Genomic DNA, 23549 nt, shown 5'->3' with positions numbered 1-23549 from the left:
ATCACAAGTCAAGTTTACCTTATTATTTTAGTTTAAATATGTTTTTTTGTTATAACATAGAGTTATTTTTATTTTCTTTATGTAAAAATGTTTAAGGTAGGGTTTTAAATATTAATTAATAAATATAAATATTAATCGTATGATTTTATTTTATTTTTATTTTTACTTTATTTGATAAAGTAAAATGTTTACATAACTTTTTTTTCCTTATTTTATTTTTGACCCAGTAAAAATGTTTAAGGTAGTTTTTTTTATATTTTTATTAATAAATATAAATATTAATTGTATGATTTTATTTTATTTTTATTTTTACTTTATTTGACAAAGTAAGATGTTTACATAACATAATATGTAACATCTCTTGCATACTAGGTTGGAGAGCGCCATGGATGAAATGTGACTTATTTGAGCTCAACTAAAAATAAATTCACAACCGTTGATCTTGGGATGACAAAATCTAATCTTAGCCATTGAATTCTAGGTTTAGGGTTTTAGCCATTAAAATGTTATAAAAGGAGATTCGAAGGAGAGGTGAAAACACTATTCACTCCATCTTGGGATGGCAAAATCTAATCGTAGCCATTGAGATTTAGGGTTAGGGTTTTAGTCATTAAAAGGTTATATAAGGAGATTTGAAGGAGAGGTGAAGACACTATTCACTCCGATACTTAGGGTTAGGGTTTTAGTCATTAAAAGGTTATATAAGGAGATTTGAAGGAGAGGTGAAGACACTATTCACTCCGATACTCCAGTGTGCCAAGGAAGGCATGGTCCAAGGAAGGTGCAGAAGGTGCAGCAAGGAGATCTAAATCACAACAAAGGAGGCCTTGATCAAGGAGATCTGAATCACGGCCAAGGAGGTAGATCTCAACAAAGGAAGCCTTGATCAAGGAGATCTAAATCACAACCAAAGAGGTCTTGATAAGGTAAAGATCTAGATTACACCCAAGAAGGGCTTCAGTGAACTAGATCTAATTCTTCATTTAAGCCATTATTCCTGGTACTAATCCCAAATTCATAATAAAACACGTTTTTGTTTTTTCCATTTGTGGATTTTCTAATAGTAAATCATGTGCCCAATGTGGTGATGATTTCTGTGTATGTCTAGTGTGCAATTTTAATTTAGAACTTAGCCATGCATAAATTAATAAATAATTTAAGAGTTCGTTAGAAATTTATTGCTAGGTTGAAATAAATTTTAACAAAATACTATTACAAATAAGTCAATAAAAAGATGCAACACATCACTTATTAGTGTGGTAAAAGTTGTGAGTGCATTTGGAAACGCCCGTATGGTATGGCAGGGCAGGGCAGGTGGCATTTCTGTGTTATGTGTCTAGATCTTTCGGGATGTTCTTAGAGATTTCTCTCTTCTTTGGTCTCTCTTTTCCTCTGTATTGGAAATATGTAAATTTTCTTTGTTATAAAGATGATCTGTTTTTTCCTCCAAAGGCGGATTTCAACGTTGCTTCGACTCAAATCCTCCTTGTCTGGACGCAAATCCGATTTATTTGTTATAAAAAATGAATGATTTATTTTTCAAAAATTAGTACAAAAGAAAAAAAGGATTGCGATTTCTGAATCTTTGTCCAAGCTTTTCAGGTTAACCGAGCAGATAAACTCCGATATAACCAGTGAGCATGTTTTGGGAAAAAACTTGTTTTCAGGGCGACGAGCAGATCAACTCCAAAATACGAAGTCCAAATGTTTCAGAAAAAAAACTTGTTTTCAGGGGTGCGAGCAGATCAACTCGAAGATATCGAGTCAAATTGATTCGGAGCTGATCAACAGTCCAGTCAAAATGATTCGGAAGAAGGTATGCTTTAATTAAATATTAGGGTTTCCACTTCCAATGCAAAAGTTTCTGATGTGGAGCGAAAGAAATGATCTAGCTTGTCATCTAAGCACGCCAATGCAATTTGACTCCGATTCCATTTCTCTGTATACTTTTCTTTGCTGTCTGCTTTTGACTGTAAACATTTCTGATATCTTCTGATAATTTCGATTTTCTTGAAATTTTCAGGGCCCTTCATTACTAAATATTTACCGAGAATTTCGGAAAGTTCGTTGAGTTTCGAAGAACTTTCGACTTTTCAGGGTGACGAGGAGATGAACTACGAGAAACCAAGTCAGAGTGCTTCCGTAAAAGCTTTTGAAGGCGACGAGCTAGGTGGTCGTCATACTGAGGAGCTAATAAACTCTGCGATGCCAAATTCTGAAACAAAAAATAAAAATGATTCGGAAGAAGTTACGCTTTAATTAAATATTAGGGTTTCCACTTCCAATGCAAAACTTGTTCTTGTGGAGCCATAGAAATGCTCTAGCTTCTCATCTAAGCAGTCAATGCAATATATTTCAATTTCTTTGCGTATATTTCCCTTCTGGTCTCAGATAATTTGATTCCAATTCCATTTCTCTGTATACTTTTCTTTGCTGTCTGCTTTCGACTGTAAACATTTCTGATATCTTCTGATAATTTCGATTTTCTTGAAATTTTCAGGCCCTTCATTCCTAAATATTTACAGAGAATTTCTGAAAGTTCGTTTTCTAGAGTTTCGAAGAACTTTCGACTTTTTGTTCGATATTTCAGATAGTTCTTTTTTCCTTCCAAATCAATCCTGGACAATATCTGACCCGATTCTTCTGGCCCCAAATCAATATTTACAGAAGAACACATTTTCAGATAGTTTGGGCTAGCCGGTCATATTTACCACATATTTCTTTGCCTTCAACAATATTTAATTCTGATTTATGTTCTTTGTCATATGATCTGCTTTTAATGAAACTTTAGACTTTTAATTTCTGATTGTATTTCCATATCACGTGATCTGCTTTTAATGAATCTTTCTCACAGTATAGACTATGTATAAACATGATCTGCTTTTAATGAATTTTTCTCACAGTATAGACTATGTATAAACTATTTTTAATTCTGATTGTCTTTCTGTGTTATATTATTAGTTTTTAATGAATTTTTTAATAGTGTTTATATTAAATGTATTGTTATAACAATTTCAAATATCAAATGTATTGTTATAACAATAATTTCAAATACCAAATGTATTGTTATAACAACAATTTCAAATATCAATTTTTTTTTTTCAAATATCAAATGTATTGTTTATATCAAATATATGAAATGTATTGTTATAACAACAACAATTCCAAATATCAAATGTATTGTTATAACAATTTCAAATATCAAATACAAATTTCAAATATTAAATGTATTGTTATAACAATTTCAAATATCAAATAAAAATTTCAAAATATCAAATGTATGGTTTATATCAAATATATGAAATGTATTGTTATATCAACAACAATTCCAAATATCAAATGTATTGTTATAACAATTTCAAATATCAAATACAAATTTCAAATATCAAATGTATAGATGCTAGTGCATAAGCAGAAGAGTTGCCTATCGAGTTCAAAAATAGACAAAAATGTTCAGTTATGTATCTCCACGCAGGGAGTCTTGATGACAGTTCACATTGTTCCTGTGCCAACTCTCTTATAGAGAGAACTAAATCAAAATTTGAAGAAGTGTAGAAAATATAAATAACATAATATATACAAGTTAAACAAAATATAGGGCCTATAGCCCATTTTCTCTCAGTTCCACAAATGGTCTCTGATAGTGCTGGTGGAAAGTCCCATCAATCTCTTCTTGTATCAGCTAGTCATCGCTTTTTCTAAGTGCTGCCTCTTTGGAAAGGTAGTTTGACCTCGAATTTCGCTCCCTGTAAATGTGCGACAGGCAAAAGAGTCAAAAGTAGATATCAATTTGTAAGCCTCTTCTAATATATGCCTCAATGAAAATGCATTGCAGTGAGATGCTTTATTTAACCAGTTGCAAATGATTTTGGAATCACCAAATAGTTGAAGATGTTTGCAATGCTTTTCTAATGCAAAATGTATGAGATGTTTTGCAGTGCATAGTTCAGCATAATTGTTTGTTCCCCTGCCTAATCTCATTTGAATTTTGAAACAATGAGTTTCATTTAGATAAAGTATGCCTCTTATGCAGAACCATCAAAGTATGCCCACGGTATTGATTTGTCAATGATTTCAGGCTTAATAATACGGGGAGGGGTATTTGAGTCCTCCTCGGGTAAAAGATTGAAATATGCAATAGTTTTGATCATGATAGCGGGCCAATGGGGTATCTTGTGTTTAAATATAGATTGATTTCTTGCAATACATAGTGACCAGAAAATAAGGAGAGGCATGTTCCTGGATTTGCCATTTTGATTTTCACACCATGTGCTCTAGGCGTCCTTAATGTTGCAGGGTCATGCCAGTTTTTTAAGCTTGGATAGTGAGCTATAATGGAGTTCCAATGCTCCTTGGTGATGGGGTAGTTAAGGAAGAGATGTTCAGTACTCTCCTCATCATTACGACACAATTGACACCAGAAAGGGCCATGGAAGATCTTTTCATCAAATTAAGACCCGTTGGAATCTTGTCGAACAAAATGTTCCACATAAGTAAGCAGGTTCAAGGGGTAGCTTTGAGCTTCCAGAGTAATTTCCATGATATCAAATGTATTGTTATAACAACAACAATTTCAAATATCAAATGTATTGTTATAACAATTTCAAATATCAAATAAATATCAAATGTATTGTTCTAACAATTTCAAATATCAAATGTATTGTTTATATCAAATATATCAAATGTATTGTTATAACAATTTCAAATATCAAATGTATTGTTTATACAAATGTATTGTTATAACAACAACGATTTCAAATATCAAATGTATTGTTATAACAATTTAAAATATCAAATAAATATCAAATGTATTGTTTATATCAAATATATCAAATGTATTGTTATAACAACAACAATTTCAGGCGGTTAATCTTTGGAGAAGGAATCTTTATGGCTCAAGCGGCCCTCACAGAGAGCACAGTGTTAGTTGGAAGGGTGAGAGGCCGAAATTACTCCTCGATACGCCTTCGAAAGTGGAAAATGGAAATTAGGGGGAATCTCCTCATACAGCTCCTAAGTATCCTCTCGCTTTCCAGGGGTTGGTTTGCTCTGATTTTCTCTCATCTGGACCAGGTAGACGGGGTCCTCACGCGGTACTGGCACATCGAGATGACACCAGTGCTATTGAAGCGATGGTCACCAATGTTTGACCCAGAAAAGGAATATCATGGAGCGGTGCCAATCTGGGTCCGATTACCTGCTCTCCCGTTACAATTTTGGGGGGAAGAAATCTTCAAAGTAATAGGAGATGATTTGGGTGTCTATCTAGATCATGATAGAACCTACCAAGACACAGGATGCCTAGCATTGGCACTTATTCTAGTGCATCTAGATACCAGAGAAGGTCTGGTAGAGAGAGCTACCTGCTTTAAATGGGTGACATCACTCGAAGGAAAATTATAGATTACGAAGGCATTCCCTTTTGTTGCGCAAATGTCACGAAGTGGGGCATTTATACAAAGACTGTCCAAGAATTTCAGGGCAAAATCAGATCCCGACCAAAGTGTTGGTCTCAGCCTCCACTCAAACTCTGGATTCAGATTTCGATTCTCAATTGGACCTCCAAGAAAGTACTCCTCCCTCTAGTCTAACTCTGCAGTGGGCCGTAGCTCACCATTTCGCAAGGGCATCAGATTGAACCCCTGAAAAATCCAGATCCCGCGACAAGGCTTTCGCGAGTACTCCCTCCTCCACTCTTCCTCTTTTTTCTCATTCTACTGAAGGTTCAGTAAATTTATCATCTTTGAACTGTGTCGTCTCTCAAGCTGAAGTTAATAAGATATGTTCAGTGGTATGTCCTATTCCTGTTGTGCCTCCCTCACTATCCTCCCCCATTCCCCAACCCTCTGTGGATAGGACCACTTGCCCGCTTGATGATCACCCACTATCAAGTGGGACTCATCGATATTTCCTCAGATCCCTTCCTGCTGCTCCCTCTTCGGTCTTAGGCCTGGGCCTTGACCCCCCTCCAATTACTCTCAAGCCTCTGAGAGGCCGTCAATCACAAATTTCTAAGGCTATTAAAAGGGCTAGTGCTGATGTAGCCTCCGGGGTCCAATCCCCAATCGATTGGGTTCTTAGAGCAAAGAGAAACCCTTACTCCTCTCCCCCATGATCTATCTTTCCTTTAATTGTAGGGGTCTAGCCAACCTTGACAAAAAGATGGCTCTCAAGAGGCTCTGTCTGTCTGAAAAGATGGATGTTATTTTCCTTCAAGAAACTTTGGGGGAAGGTCACCAGATAACTAAGCTTCTCTTAAGTTTTCTCCAAACTTGGGATTTTCATTTTTTGGATGTGAAGGGTTGCTCTCGTGGCTACGCCTTGGGCTTTAACTCTCGTTCTACAAAAATCCTCAACTTTTGGGGAGGAGAAGATTTTCTTGGTGCAGACATCTGGTCTATGGAGCTCGGCAGACCATTTAGGATCATCAAAATCTATGGCCCTTGCCAGAACAGAGAATTCTTTTGGAACAGAATCATGGAGGCTAATTTTATGAATCAAGATAATATCATTATTGGTGGAGAATTAAATTTCTCCCTCGGATCAGCAGAATCCTGGGGTTTCAGGTGTCAAAGCGATCATCTACTGTTAGCCTCCTGCTGCAGCAGGTTAATCATCTTTCATGATCGACATTTTTACATGCCAAATATGTCGTACTATGCATGCTGCAATGCTCCATATTTGCTACAGATGGCCAAAGAAGTGTCCATGAGAGTGTGCTATTCTAAATGCCACTGCTGTGTTCCAATTTTTGGTAAGCAATTCATTTTTGGTTTGAGGCAGTTTTTCAGTTGGAGGACTTCAAGCGAGGCATGTCTAACTCCCCTTCTTCCTCTTTCCCCAAATCACTCACTAACTTCCCTCAAAGAGGTCAAGATCTGCTTGATACCTCTTAGTTTCATCATTTTCCATATCATTTGCCTTGGTGAAGATCTGCTTCACTCAAGGAAGGTACACACTTCTTCTATCAGTCATTTTCCCCCATTGATAGCCTAAGACATCATACTTAGTGCTTTTTCTCATCATTGTCATATTAACTACTAAGTTTACTATGTAGCTCCCTATCTATTTCCCCTTCCCTTACTAAAACTATGTATATAACTCCCCTATATACTTATCCCTTTCCCTTGGTTGAAAAATAACCATATATATCCTCGGGAATTGCTAAGTTTATCTGAAACTTAGCAAGAGCCCTCAATACCCCCTCTAACCATCTCCCAAATGCATAAGGACTCATTCCTTTGCATAGTTTCCCTTCATATGTATAAAAAAACCATCTTTTGGCCTTGTTTCTACCTTTTCCAAGGCACAAACCCTTTTAAAGGCCATTAAACCCCTCTCAAAACACATAAAAATCCTCCCAGGTGCCTTTGGAATCCTTCCAAGGCATGAATCCTCCCTTTTTGGCCATCGGACCCCTTCCGATGCCCTAGAAGTCCATTCCAAGCACTTACCTCACCCCTCCGAATTCATTTGCCTTGCATTTTTTTATAAATAATGGCTCCAGCAGCGAAAGTGCCGACCAAATCTGGGCCGTCCATCTTTCCGCCCAAATCAAACGGCCCTCGGCGTTTCGGCGATCGCAATATGTAAAGGCTGTGCCCTCCACCCCGCCGATTGCCGAAGTCCCGAATTAATCACAGCCATCCATTCTTGGGCCCCAGATCAATGGCCCATATTTAATCGCATCGCTCCCATATGGCTCCGACCAGCGGAGCCGAAAAGTAATAAAGCGCGGCATAAATATATTTCGGGTCCGATGGGTTTCGGCGTTTCTATATGGCAGCCCCTTGACCCCGCCGATAGCGAAATGCCGACGTAATCTCTGCCATCCATCGCCTTCACCAAATCAATGGCCCATGTTTGATCGGCGAACACCCCTTATGTTTGGCTCCGATATTCCGGAGCCGAAATATTATAAAGGCGGGTTTTGTAAAAGCTATCGGGTCCGTAAGGTCCCCGGGCACAGCGAAAAGGGAGGTCTCCGATATTCCGGAGCCGATAATTTATAAAGGGCAGTTTTGAAAGGGATTTCGGGTCCGTTGGACCCGTTTCAAATGTAAATCCGCCGATATGATGGGTTCCGATGGTTCGGACCCGATCTCCGTTAAAAATGGGCACAAAGGCATTTCGGGTCCGCAAACCAAATTTTTGTAAGTCCGCCGATATGACATCACCGATGGGCTAGACGCGATTCCAAATAAAAGGAAGGGCCTATAACATATCGGGTCCGCGCATTTTCGGCGATTGTTTATGTGCCACCCCCCGGTCCACCCGACGCCGATATTGCGATTTAGCGCCAGCCGTTGGATCGGCCCGCGCCGGATCCAACGGCCAGAATTTAATAAAATGAACAGTTGCCGCCTGCGCCCAAATTTCATGAATTTGCACAATTTTGAAAGCATTTTTGTATTATAATAAAAGGGCCATTTTTAAAGTTTTGTGTACAGCGCTCTCGCCCGCCACAACTGCAAAGGAATGATGCCTTCCTTGGCCATTTTGAGATCGCTCCGGGCCCAAATACTTCCAAATGCAGGGATTTCTCCTCGGCATGCCGCCAGAGCTCCTTTATTCGACCCAATGTTGCAAATTTATCAGTTTAAGGACCATTTTTGATCGGCCATGCGCCGATAGCATTCTAGGGGCCACGGAAAGCACTTGCAGCAGTTATTTTGCATTCAAAGAGCAGAATGGGGCGATTTGACAGTCAAAGAGTATCAGTTCAAAATATCAGCAGCCCAAAAGCAGCAGAACATTAAAGAGGCCCCCATCAAAGTCAATAAAGCAGCTCAGAGCCATCAAAGCCCGCCAAATCACAGTTATGAGCATTAAAGCCACTTTGCAGTAGCAGAACCGCCTAAAGAGGCAATTCAAGTGTTTAAAGCCCAGATTTTGCAGAGACAGTGTACAAAGACACATATGAGCAGCGCAGCAAGTCCGAAGGCACAGTTATTGCAGAAGTGCCAGTGCATTGCTCAAAAGACCAATAATTTATTCATTCTTATGGCTGCAGTCCCTGCGCAGCTGGTAGATAGGCATTCTTTCATTTATTTGCAATAAATGTTAGGTTAGAAGCATTCATTTCTCTAGATCTGCTATCAGATCTGTTGTTGTAGATATTTTCTCTACTTATACCACCCTCTGGATAGTGTAAAGGGTTGGTTGGTTGTATTTCTCATTCCATACTTGCACTATAAGCTTAAGAACTTCTATAATCAAAGATTGCTGGAATATTTGCATTTGAACTGGCTGGTTGTGCTTTTAATGGCCGAAGAGCTTGATGTGGAATTCATGTGCTTGCTCATGGTTCAATAGGTCTTTCCTCCCTCTTTTTATCAGTTTATATGTATCTGTATCATCTGTATATCATAATCTAAGTTGCAGGAAGAAGGAATAGTTCAGAGCTACCCTCTGTGCTCAATTCTAGTAACTTTTCTATGTTTTCCTCTGAATTAGTGACAAATATGTATACTTAATTGATCATGTTTAAGCTATTTCCTTCATTATATGAATGTTGTTTAGGAATCCTTAATTGCTCCTATATAGTCTTCATCCACTTTCCCTCTTTGGCTGGATGAGAGATCCTTAATTGCCTCTCATCCCCTAACCTCCATTTCATCCTTGTTCCAGCATTTAATCATTGTGCCATGCGTAGCTATCCTGCTCCATATTCCCCTCTTCTGCCAAGGAAAACACACCCTTCAGTTCACATTCATTGACTCCATGCCCAATGGTTTGAACTTCTTACACTTTGCATGCCAACTCTGCTTGAATAGATCAACCATCCCACCAAACTCAAACAAAACCCATGTGCATCATATCTAGCCTAAAATCATCCCTTAAACAAAGCTAAATCCTAAAGAGAGAGCCCTCTCTGACTGCAGGTAGGCTAGGACCTGCAGTCCAAAGATTGGTTTGTGGTTACCTCAGCCGTATCCCTTTGGGAGTCAAAAGGGACAACCTGAGTGCAACACATCTCACAACATTTTTTGAAAACTTGTTGGATGCTCACAAATTTCTAAATATTGACCCTGTTAAACTCAAGCCAACTTGGAGGAATCGCAGATTGGGGGTAGATTCCCTTGCTAGAAGATTGGACTGATTCTTGATCAAAGCCCCTCTTATGGCAAGTTTAATTCTCTTTCGTCAATGGGTGGGGAGTGGTGGGATCTCTGATCAGTCTCCTGTATTTCTAGAGCTCAAGGGTAATCTTTCTAAACCCTCTTCACCTTTTAAATTTAACTCCTCTTGGTTGTTGGATCCGAGTTTCAGGAACTTGGTCTCAGCCACTTGGATCCATTGCTCCCAGAATGAAACCTCCTCCCAGGGGAGCTCTTTGCAAAAAATCTAGTAGTTCTAAAAGGAAAAACAATAACCTAGGCCAAATTAAAACAAAGAAAAGAAGATGAATACCTTTAAAGAATTGAAAAGGCTCTACTAGCTTTCGAAGAATCAACTCCCACAGGATCGAACTCAGTGGAACAAAAGTTGCAATTGATTTAGTTGGAAACTGACAGAATAAAGCTTCTTCACTTAAAAGAAGAAACCTGGAGGATCAAGAGCAAAGCAATATGGCTCAAAGCAGGTGATGAAATTCAAAGTTCTTTCAACAATATGCAAGGGGTCGGAAAGCCATTAACTCAATCTGGGAATTACAAGACTCGGAAGGAAGGAAAGCGGGCAATTTTGAACAACTGGCTTACATGGGGATTAGACATTACTCTAATATCTACAAAGCCCCCATTGGAATAACCCTTCCAAGCATCATTCACACTACTGAAGCTCTACCCAGATTCATCGAGCTGGAGGAAATTGAAGGACTAAACTCTCAAGTTACTAGAGAAGAGCTTGGAGTTGTGCTGAAGTGCTTTCATAAGGATAAGGTCCCAGGTCCTGATGGGTGGCCAGTTGAATTCTTCAGTTCATTTTTAGATTTAATTGGAGATGATCTCATCCAGAGCATTGAAGAAAGCCGAAAGTCTGGCAGAATTTTGGAGGCCTTCAACTCAACTTTCCTGGCCCTTATACCCAAATCTGATAACCCTTCCTCTTTTGAAGATTACAGACCCATATCCCTCTGCAATAGCATTTACAAAATCATATCCAAAACAATAGCCCTCCGTATTAAACCCTTTCTCTCCCGAATGATATCCAAGGAACAATTTGCCTTTCTCAGTCATCGCCAAATCCATGAAGCAATTGGTACTGCTCAGGAAGCTCTTCACTTGATTAAGAAGCTCCATAAAAAGTCTGTCATCCTAAAAATTGATCTTTCCAAAGCCTTTGATTGTACCTGTTGGTCCTACCTCAGGATAACTCTCACTCACATTGGCTTCCCCTTTGCTTTCATCAATTGGATCATGGGATGTCTTACTTCAGTCTCCTTTAGTATTCTCATCAATGGAGCAGCTTCGGGTTTCTTTCATGTGGAATGAGGCCTTCGACAGGGATGTCCTCTCTCCCCGCTACTCTTTCTCCTCATCATGGAAGGCTAAAGCAGACTGATAACAAAAGGTAGAGAGGAAGGCTCTTTGGCTGGAGTCAGTCTCTTGGATATGTCCTCTATAACCCATCTTTTATTTGTTGATGATGTTCTGATTTTTTTAAATGGATCTTTTCAAGACTCATATGCTTTCAATGCTATTCTAGATATTTTTTTGTATAGCTACAGACATGCAGCCAAATATTGCAAAATCAACTATTGTCATAGTTTCCTACCAACTGAATGATGCAAGATTAGCTAGCCAATTTTTTGAATATGAGCGTCAAGATCTGGATGATGGTCTTAAATATTTAGGTTTCAGATTGAAACCAAATGGTTATCGCATAGCAAATTGGACTTGGCTTATAGCCAAGATTGAAAGCAGAATCAATATTTGGCAACAGAGATGGCTTTCTAGAGCAGGTAGGCTAACTCTCCTTAAGTCGGTCCTACAAGCTATTCCAGTTTACTGGATGTCGTTAGCCTGGATTCCCAAAGGCATTTTAAAAAGAATTCAACAATTAAGATGTTGCTTCCTTTGGCACAAACAAATTCTAGGGAGAACTTTTGCTTAGGTCCGTTGGGACAGCATTGACAAACCCAAAAAACTGGGGGGGTTAGGGCATAAAAAATTTGAATTTATTCGCTGAGGCTTTGGCTGCAAAACTGGGCTGGCAACTTATTAATTCCAGAAGTCTTTGGCAGGAAATCACTTATCATAAGTACATATATCCGCTCTCAATTTTGGAATGGATCCATAGAACTTTAGTTCCTACGGCTGGATCCTCCATAATTTGGAAAGCATTATCTCAGTGTATCTCTCTGATTAAGCATGGTCTGGCTTGGAAAGTTGGAAATGGAGTTCAGGTGAGGATTGGTTTAGACGCGTGGAGTGGATGTGGGAATGGCCATATTCTCCCCCGTCCTCTTTGCAATTTCCTTCAAGACTCATGCATCACCCACTTATCACATATAACAGATGATATTCAGGACAAGTGGCAAAACCAGACCTGGAAGGACCACAGAACGCTCAACATTCTGACATTTTGGGTCGATGATTGGCAGAGATTCATAGGCTCATTAGAGGAGGCCAATGTGTGTATAAACGATAATCAAGATGTCCTTATCTGGGCATTGGATTGCCAAGGAAGATACTCCCCCAAATCAGGTTATGCTTATACAATGGCAGCCAAACACACGGGTGATTTCTCTTGGTGGTGGAGTCATATCTAGAAATTAAAGGCCCCTCCCAAATCTGGGCTTTTCATGTGGTGCATTTTAACAGACAAGGTTCCCACTAAACTAATGCTGAGGCGTCGTGCAAACTGCGGGCCTTCTAGATGCTGTCTGTGTAAGATGCAGGAGGAAGATACTTCTCATCTCTTCTTTACCTGTTCTGTCTCAAAAGCCTTCTGGCAAAGGATCCTCACTTCACTAAATCTACATATTGATTGGTCGGGACGAGATATTGAAGAGGCTTGGCAAAGATGGTGGATAAAAGCCAACTCTCAGAAAACTAGATGCCTTCCACTGCTAATTTGTTGGGGAATCTGACTTAACAAGAACAAATCCATTTTAAAGAATGCCAAAATAGATTGGGACTCCTTCAGTATTTTGTTGTTGGATTTATACAATTCGCTCTTGGAGGACTAGAACATTCGACCCCCTCAGATCATTACCCAGGAATCCATAGACATAAACTCCCCCCTGGGGTTATTTTGATGGCTAGCACAAGCTGAAGGCTGTGGTGGAGGGGCGGTGCTACATATGGATAATATAGTGTCTTATGGAATCAAGGTCGGCCTTGGCAAAGGCACCAACAACTATGCTGTATTGAGCAGTCTAAAATACCTTCTCCTTTTTGCAAAAGAACAAAATTGCAACAGCTTCAGATATTTGGAGACACACAGCTCATAATTAACTGGACAAATGAAGTTAACCATTGTCACTTGCACACACTTAGAGATATTCTGACTGATATCCTTTCTCTAAAGTTCCAATTTGATTCATTTGCATGCTCACATATATATAGGGAAAGGAATGAGATCACTGATCGTTTATCCAAAGAGGCAGCGTAGCTGAACAAAGGCCAATGGCAGATACAGGAATACAGGGCCGACGGTTTCTACAGTTCCTATCATCGTCCTCTTATGGACATGATTGGTTCCTATTAGAATGATCATTAGATCATTCAATAGATTTTCTTTTACTTTCTCCTTCTATGTATATAACTTACCAGTTTTAAGTATATTTTTGGACAAAACTCATATTCTCATAAACTTACTGGACTTCTCAGAAGTTTATTATCAGTAAGCATCATAATAGTTTTTGTAAAGTTCATAATAGCTCTAAACATTACTCCCTTTTTGTTGACAGCAGTTCATATCTTCAGTATCATACAACATGTCATTTTCTTATCTTTTTAATGAGAATTACGCTTTTTTTTAGCAAAAAACAACAATAATTTCAAATATCAAATGTATTATTATAACAATTTCAAATATAAAAAAAGTTTAAAATATCAAATGTATTGTTTATATCAAATATATGGTTGTAATGATTTCAAATATTAAATATATGGTTGTAATTATTTCAAATATTAAATAATTTCAAATTTCAAATATATGGTTGTAATGATTTCAATATCAAATATATGGTTGTAATGATTTCAAATATCAAATAATTTCAAATTTGAAATATATGGTTGTAATGATTACAAATATCAAATAATTTCACATTTCAAATATATGGTTGTAATGATTTCAAATATCAAATAATTTCAAATTTCAAATATATGGTTGTAATGATTTCAAATATCAAATAATGTCAAATATCAAATATATTGTTATAATAATTTCAAATATCAAATATATTGTTTATATCAACTATATGGTTGTAATGATTTCAAATATCAAATATATGGTCGTAATGATTTCAAATATCAAATATATTGTTTATATCAAATATATAGTTGTAATGATTTCAAATATCAAATATATGGTTGCAATGATTTCAAATATCAAATATATGGTTTATATCAAATATATGCCATATTTTAAGGAAATTTAAACACTTAGTAAAATTTGCAGGATAAGATTAAATAGGGCATTACATACACTCCTCCTTCAGAAAACTTCGTCCCGAAGTTAGAATGTAAAAGATAAAAGAGTTTGAAGCAGTTTGGCAATAAGGCATAACAAATGGAGAGAGAGTTATAGTAGTAAAATTTGATAAGTCAGACAATGACATTCCTTCCCATCAAGAGTCTCCAACTGATTTATATCCTCCTATCCCTCCTGACCTACTTCCGTTCCCATCCTATCCATCCTCTACTACTATGTGTGGTGGCATCGGCTATACCAATCTAACCACTGATAAAACCAACATGGTGGAAGTGTCGACTATATCGACCTAACTTCCCCAACAGACAACTGGCAATCGTCATCACACGTCTAGGTGACCGTGTCCACCACTGCCCTCCCATGATTCCAGGTTTGGAGGTTACATGGTGGGAAATACCTCCACCCCTCCTCACAACTAGGGTCAATGCCCCAATATGGACCACACTATAGCACTGGTTGGACTTGTCATCGAATAATCCAGTCAGGACATCTTGCCACCTGTCATTTACATTTTACTCATGTCATAAGATTGCATATCAAGTAGATACCAAATGTAATAGAACAATGTACATTATACCTTTCCCCATGAGATGTCTCGACCTTCCTTCAATGGAAGAGTAGATCTCGGCTATCATATATTTCTTTCCAACCTGCTGGTTAGCTTTCTTTCATGCATTTATATAACAACAAGATATATAAGTGATATTTAATCATCATGTTATTAAGTCTAGTATCCACGTGTCAATCTTGCAGTTCATACTGGAAATAAATCATAAATTCACAAAGTCATTCATTTAAACAAATCATATCCACTTGATCGATATATGAAACAAAATAATTCTGATAAGTCATGCACTAGATAATTCTTCACTAAGTGAGTCATACATTTAGGCCATACATCAACCATTTCGATCAACAAACCAAATCCATCAATTGATTTATATAAGTAGTTTCACGTGTCCAACCAAATGCATCAATATTACATAATGTTCATCAATAAATAACATGGAACTGCAAAATAGAACCTTAACATAGGTAGTTGTCTAAGTCAAAAAAAAATGGGCATCTTAGATGCTCAAAAAGTGAGGGGCAGTCCCGACGTATAGTCTCTGCATCCTCCCACGTAGCAGATCTTGGGCTATACTTGTCCCACTGGACCTTAACATGGTCCACCGTGCGACATCTGAGCTGTCGAACCCTACGGTCCAATATGCGTAATGGTTCGATGGCTACAGTTCCCATGTTCGAGACCTACAATTCCCTCCAATCCAGTTTGTGAGATTCATCAGAAACATAATGTCGTAAAATAGATACATGAAAAACATCATGAGTTTTATGCAAATGGGGTGGCAGTACAAGACGATAGGCAACTGGTCTAATCTTCTCCTTCATCCTAAAAGGTCCTACGAACTGAGGTAACAATTTCTTACCCTTCCCAAACCGAATGGTGTTTTTGTTGGGTCGGATACGAATAAAAACTTGGTCCCCTACTTCATAACTGCGATCAATCCTATGTGAATTAGCATAACTCTTCTATCTATCTTGTGCTTCCTTTAACCTTTGTTGAATCTACTTTACCCGTTCCTCCATTTCTTGAACTAATTCTGGGCCAACTATTACTCGGTCCTCCAACTTTTCCCAACTCAGCGGCATCCTTCATGGCCTTCCATATAGAGCTTGATAAGGAGGCATCCCAATTGAACTGTGGTAACTGTTATTATAGGCAAACTCTACCAATGGTAAGTACCTTTCCCATTGAGTCTGATAATCCATGACGTACATCCTAAGCATGTCCTCCAGAACTTGATTTACTCTTTTAGTCTGCCCATTTGTTTTTGGATGATATGCAGTGCTCAGGTTCAACTGAGTCCCTAGTGTTGACTGCAAACTTGTCCAAAACCTAGATGTAAATCGAGAGTCTCTATCAGAAATGATCTTTGTGGGTAACTCGTGTAGTCGAATAACTTCACTTATAAACACTTGTGCCACATCAGTAACATCGTAAGTGTCTCTTACTGGAATGAAATGGGCACTTTTGGTCAATTTATCAACTATAACCAATATAGCATTGTGCCTCTATGAAGTGAGTGGCAAACCCACAACAAAATCCATGGAAATTACCTCCCATTTAGATATAGGGATGTCATGTGGTTGTAGGAGTCCTACTGGATGGCGATGATCAGCCTTCACTCATTGAAATTCAAGACATTTGGCGACAAACTGGACTATGTCGTGCTTCATGCCTGCCCAAAAGAAGAGTTTCTTCGTGTCTGCGTACATCTTCTTTACTCCAGGATGTGCACAATAGAGTGCTCTATGTGACTCTTCGAGGATGGTTCTTCTTATACCCCCTTCCTTAGGTATGTACATTCTCCCTTGAAATCTTAATAGCTCATCTGGTTCAAGGACATATCCCTCAAACTTTGGTTCTATCTGCTTCCCAGTCTAGATTGCTGAGATGAAATTTAGATACCAACTATCTTCAAAGAGTTTCTCCAACACACGTTCCCTTAAATTTACCTTTAAGGCTACTAGGGAGAAGGTTCGTGGTCTCCTGCTTAGTGCATCTGCCACCACATTCTCCTTTCCCTTGATGTATGAGATCTCAAAATCATACTCACTCATGAATTCGCTCCACCACCTTTGTCTAGCATTCAAATCCCTTTGAGTGAAGAGATGATTCAGGCTTTGATGATCTATTCTTAACTCAAATCTTCTCCCAATGAGGTAGTGTCTCCACAGTTTCAAGGCTAACATCACTGCTGCTAATTCTAAGTCATGGGTAGCATACAACTCTTCATGTTTCTTCAATTTTCTAGATGCGTAAGCTATTACTCCACCTTATTGCATCAATACTGCGCCCAATCCTTGCGCTGAAGCATCGGTGCAAAAAATGAAGTCTTTTTCCATGTCTGGTACTCGAAGGATCGATGCACTAGTTAGTAACCTCTTTAGTTATGTGAATGCAGTGTCACATTTATATGCCCATTCATACCTAACCCCCTTTCGCTGTAATGTGGTGATGGGTTTTGCAATCCTTGAAAACCCTTCCACAAAATTGCGATAATACCCTACTAGCCCCATAAAACTACATACCTCAGGGGCATTTTTTGGTACTGGCCAATCCATTATGGCCTTCACCTTTTCCGGGTCAACTGAAATCCCTTCTCCTGAAATGATGTGCCCAAGGTAATGAACTTTCTTTTGAAAGAAGGAACATTTTGACAATTTTCCATACAATTGATTTTCCCTTAAGCAAGTCAAGACAACCCTTAGGTGCTTTTCATGCTCCTTTTCATTCTTGGAATACACAAGAATGTCGTCAAGAAAGATTTGCACAAATTGGTCCAAATACTTCCTGAACACACCATTCATGAGGCTCATGAATACTGTTGGTGCATTGGTTAAACCAAATGGAACAACTATGAACTCATAGTGCCCAAACCGAGTTCGAAATGTAGATTTTGAGATGTCCTCTTTCTTAATCCTCAATTGGTGGTATCCAGATCGTAGATCGATCTTTGAGAAAACCACTGCTCCCTTCATTTGATAAAATAAAGTCATCTATTCGAGGTATCAAGTACCTATTCTTTATTGTGGTTCTATTTAAGTCCCTATAATCTATGCATAGCTGCGAGGAACCATCCTTCTTCTTGACAAAAATCACTAGTGCACCCTAAGGTGAAATACTAGGTCTGATAAATCCCAAGTCTAAGAGCTCTTTTAACTGCATCTGCAACTCACAAAGTTCTGGAGTTGTCATCCTATAGGATGTCTTAGATATTGGTTCGGCACCAGGTTTTAGGTCGAATGTGAAATCAATCTCCCTTACAGGAGGTAATCCAAGCAATTCCTTAGGAAAAACATCCTTGAATTCTGACAAAATTGGATGTTGATCTAGGGAGGGTCCTTTTTGGTCACTTACAACCTCGACCACATATAGCTTGCAACCTTGTTGGAGACAATGTTTTACCTTCATCATGGATATGAATCGTAGTGACACTCCCCTCTTGATTCCAAAAATCTCAATTGGCCTACCTTCATCATCTAAACAAATCACCTTCTTCTTGAAATAGTCTACCAAAGCTCGATGAGCTTCTAGCCAGTCCATTCCAATAATTATATCATACGTCCCCAATGTTGTGACGTATGCCTTCAACTTAGTCATACACACCCCAAGGTTTACCTAACATTGGTCAACACTAGGTCCTACTATTTGTTTTATTCGAGAAGCCAAACTTATTTAAAGTCATCGTGCTCATAGGCTGCCAACCCACATTTTTCTAATGCAACTGGTGAAATGAAACTATCTGTAGCACCAGAATCAAACAAAATTTTAAATTTTACTTTGTTTATCATACACGAGGTTTCTACCATGGCAGACTGCTGTTCAACTTGCTGGTTATCAACTGCTGCATAGATTTGATGGTGGCTACTTGCCCCTCCCACTGGTTGTTACCAGCTTGTAACTCAGGGTAGTCCCACTAGTAATGAGGTCCTCTACATCCCCAACAAGTGATGCGCGATATACCTTGAACCAAATGTTGTGAAGTTCTTTGGAAAGAGTTCCTTCCCCTGGGACCCCTGCCCCCACTTGTTTCTCCTTGCGTATGACTTTGATTTGTACGCGCCCTTGAAGCTGCGGGTGAAGCTGCATTAGTAACCATTGAAATCCCCACTGTCGGTGCTCTAGGTACAACCCTATTTCCATATGGTGATGGCCTCAAATTTCTTCCCCTAGGGAAGGTACAAGGAGCCTTCTCCATAAACCTTGATTGGCGTGGAAAAATGGTTTTGTCTCCACCTTTTAAGTCTAAGTGTTCTACGACATAATGAGCATGTTCCACAGCTTCTGCAACTGAGGATGGTTTCCACATCCGTACCATTGCCCTAATCTTAGGGTTCAATCCATAAATAAAACGATCTGCTTGGCGCTAGTCAGTATCCATGTAGGAGACATACTTGAACAATTCCATGAATCTAATTTCATATTCTTCTACCGTAATATTTCCCTGTACCAGGGTATAGAAGGCTCCTACCTGTTGTTCTTCATAATATGCTGGTAGGTACTTTTTCCTGAATCTCTCCTCAAATAACTCCCAAGTAACTGTGTCCAGAGTGAGGTGTAGTTGACGCTCTAAGTTACCCCACCAATTCAGAGCACTATCTCTGAGTTGGAATATTTCTATTTTAGCTTTTGAATTGGAATTATAATCCCTTAGTGCGAAGCACCTTCTCATTCCTTCTAACCAGGCTTCTGCACGTTCGCTGGCACGACCTCCTGCAAACTTCGAGAGCTTAATCTTTTGGAGCTCCCTAGTAATATCTTCGATTGGAGGTCCTCTATCAGAGTCCCTTGATCCCTCGAGATTCCCTAACCCTGATGGAGGGTGCTCCACTTCCACTTCATTTGTTTGGCGCCCTTTTAAGGTCTCATTAATTGCTTCTAGGGAATGCAAGATGAGAGTCAACTCCGGTGAAGGTAATGGGTTATTTGTAGGAGGTCCTTGTGATGACTCTCTGTGACCTTGATTTCTTTGCATCCTCACCATTTTGAATACTTCAAATATTTGCATGATGCGCAAGACTCATTAATCCCTCTTAGGACTTGTCCCTCTTAGCTGACTCACATACATGTGTATAACGATAGTCATAAGTTTTCCTTTTACTATGCTAGTAAACAAGCATTATTATTATTGAAAAGATTCCCAAGGATCTACCAAATCCTTTCATGTGTGAGTTCTACATAACTTACAAATTTTCTCTTGAGACTCGCTAGGGTATTGATGCAATGTACTTGTAAGTCACGCTCTAACACAAATTGTTTTCTTTAGTACCATAGCTATAATTTAATATTGAGCTAATTAATAACTTGGTTTAATATATTCAAACAATTAAGTCAAATACTAATGTGAATAATACCCTTTTTAGTCAGGTCTTCCTTCTATGGCCATTAGTTGTTCCTTCCCACCCTTTTATACATATATTTTTTAAATCCTTTATGTCCATTTTATGAATCTTGGGACCCCCTATAGGACATATAAACAATTAGTCTCACCTCTTGAAGAGGCAATGTCCTTGAAGCAAGGTTCCTAAGCAATTCCATGAACGCATATATATATATATATATATATATATATATATATATATATATATATATATATATATATATATATATATATACCTATTTACCATAATTAGTTTAAAGAAGAAAAATTACATTGCCAAAAGAAATTACATTGACAAAATCTAAAATATTGTGGGATGAAAGAATGCCACTTTGTGATATTAATAGAATGGAGAATGAAAAATTAATATCACTTTTATACTTGCAAAACACATAAATCTCAATTTCAAAATGTATTTAACATATAATTTTCATAACTTCTTAACTCATCGAACTAACGAAATTTAGGGAAGCTTTTAGGTCAATATTTGTGATTTAATTTCGATAGATTTAGATTTAGATTTTTTTTTTTTGAAAGACCAAATTTCATTAAATTACGTGGCCATGGTGAGGAGGCACAGGAACTATTTTACAAAATTAATCAAATTAGGAAAGTGGAAAAACACTAAACAAGACGATGCAATTAGATTGAAGGCAAGTGATAGGAAAGTTTAAGAAAATTTAAAGCCAAAATTTATGAAAATGGTAGGTAAGCTTCTATTGCAAATCAATTTTAGATTTGTATCAGATAGTATTGAAAGCTAATGAAGAAGGAGTGTGCAGAGGTTACATAGTAAAGTAAGATAGAATATGGAAGATGGTTTCTATGATATCGTAGTCAAATTGTTTTATTTCAAAGCACTTTTGCTTCATTCTCTTGGATACAAATGTAAAGTAGACACCAACAGAGTTGTTTCAAATAACTGAATCAGATAATCATATTTCAATATCTTTCCTAGCATCGTAATATCAATAATTTGAAGGGACAGGGAGGTGGTCAGTAGAGGGGGTTCCAGGAAACGAGGTGCAAGTTTGAGGCCCATCAACTGTCCTCTCCATTTTTAACGTTTTTTGCATAGAAAATTGCAGTTCAAATGATATGCTTTTCTCCCGCCTTTTGCACTACGCTGACCAAGAGAGAGGACTAATAGATCGCTGGCACATTACTCGATTCCAAAATATATCCCTATATCAGTCCCTAATTTCGTTTTCTCTCCATTTGTCATCATCCGAAAGTTGTTAAAGCTTCGGAAAATCCCTCAACTTCTAACCAGGGAGTATCTCAAGGGTGGGAAATGACACTAAGAGGGCATTGTTCAGACGAACTTAAAGAATGTGGAACCTATTTCAACCTTACTTTCCAACCAATGGTTATCGATGTCGCATGACAATGACGAGTCCACTCCATACATTCTCACCCTCAGGTTCTGTCCACCCTGGTTGTACTGTTTCTCGCCTCGCTATTACAATTTAAGCACTGCCCATTCATCCCTTAGCACAACAGTTTCTACGTAGAGCTTTGAAGATTCCAACCATGAAGCAATTTACTGACGATGGCATGATTTGCGGTTAGAGCCAGTTCACATCAATCTAGTCCAGTTCAGAGATTTCAGATCTTCCAAATCTTGTACACGAACGATAAAGGAGTTTGGGCGATGGGGACTATGCAAATTTACATGATAACGGGGGTCCATAGACACAAGAAGTGCTCATGCATGGCACATTCATAAAGCAGTTATAAGGGCAGTTGATTCTTGAAAACTTTAACGTTTGAAGTTTTTAGCAGCGCAAAGAATTCTTGGTGCAAGGTTATTCTGATGGGAGATTTTGGATTTGGATGTGAGACTAATTTGTTCGTCGGCTGTGCGCTTGTTGATATGTATGTGAAATGGGAGAGTGGAGGATGCACACAATGTGTATGACAAATTGCCTGAACGAAGTGTCGTTGTGATGACTGCAATGATTACAAGGTATGCACATAATGGTTATATTGATGAAGCCTTAAGTCTATTTTGGGAAATGCTCGAACCAAATGGGGTTTCGTGGATAGCTGTCATCACTTGCAGAGAAGTTCAGTGCAGCCCCAGAAAGGGCTGGAAAACTCTTGTGCAATGCAAGAAGGTATGGACTTGGTTTTAGAATAAGAAGTATGTACAAAAGCAAAGGGTACTAAGGTTCCACGAAGACTATCACTTCACATCGTGATGATTCAAGAGAAAAGAGAGTTGTGACCAATTTTGTAGCTGTTTCTTTAGGAAGAATGGACCAAGATGCTTCAGAAATGGAGTTTGGGGCAAAATCCTCAAGAGATGGGGCATGGAAATTCGGGTAAGGTTTGAAAAGTGTGTGAGGCAACGTTCACTTCCTTGCGAAGCTTCTGAATGTGTAGCAGTGCTTTCAGGAGATCTCATACTTTGTTTTTGGGAAGGTAAAGCGCAAGTATTTCACTTTGATGCCCATGTCTTCGATGCCCAAAGAAGGCGACATGATGCTAGGGGTTGTAGGTGTAGGTTCTGGGTTAGGTATGACCCTAACCAATAAGAGGAAATAGTATCGTTGTGGAAAGTTTGCTAGCGGCCAGAGACATATTACCGGTTACAACTAATCCATGCTTCCAAATAACTATCAACAATTGTGTTGGACCAAGGATCTCAGCAAGTAAAAGATGCCCCTACAGTTCCCATGTGTCATTTGGAGAAGCAACTCTAGAAGAATTTCATCTCTCACTAGAAATATCAAAGATTACAAGTCAGGTTATAGAAGATAATGTTCAGTCTTTAACTGCTCCCAAGATTTCCTTAGTTTTACAGCTGCTAAAAGGTATATCTGTTGAGTTCTACAGATGCATATAGCGTTGAAAGCCACCAAACAGACTGCCTTCCATTGCATAAATGCAAATTGACAACGTAATTGACGAAAAGCAGAGGTAGCATAAAATACTTGTTTGCAAATTATCCCACAAGGAAGGAATCTATACACACCTCGACAGTCATAGCCC

The 23549-nt window shown here is 38.5% G+C and overlaps 1 protein-coding gene across 1 annotated transcript in view; it reads left to right on the top strand.

Annotated features, from left to right (window-relative positions):
* Positions 1 to 562: 562 nt before the first annotated feature.
* Positions 563 to 23549, top strand: part of LOC149199146 (uncharacterized) — a 207847-nt gene continuing 184860 nt past the window's right edge. Inside the window, exon 1 of the mRNA XM_089399367.1 lies at positions 563 to 926. The gene's annotated coding sequence lies outside the window, so the exon portion shown is untranslated. The remainder of the gene's footprint in view (positions 927 to 23549) is intronic.

The sequence above is a fragment of the Pinus tabuliformis genome, chromosome 2_1 (assembly GCF_031772625.1).
Source record: "Pinus tabuliformis cultivar Carrire ecotype Pingquan chromosome 2_1, CPIR1, whole genome shotgun sequence".
NCBI classification, from domain to species: Eukaryota; Viridiplantae; Streptophyta; class Pinopsida; order Pinales; family Pinaceae; genus Pinus; species Pinus tabuliformis.
The sequence above is the reverse complement of the archived record's forward strand: the minus strand, read 5'-3'. Positions and strand labels throughout refer to the sequence as shown.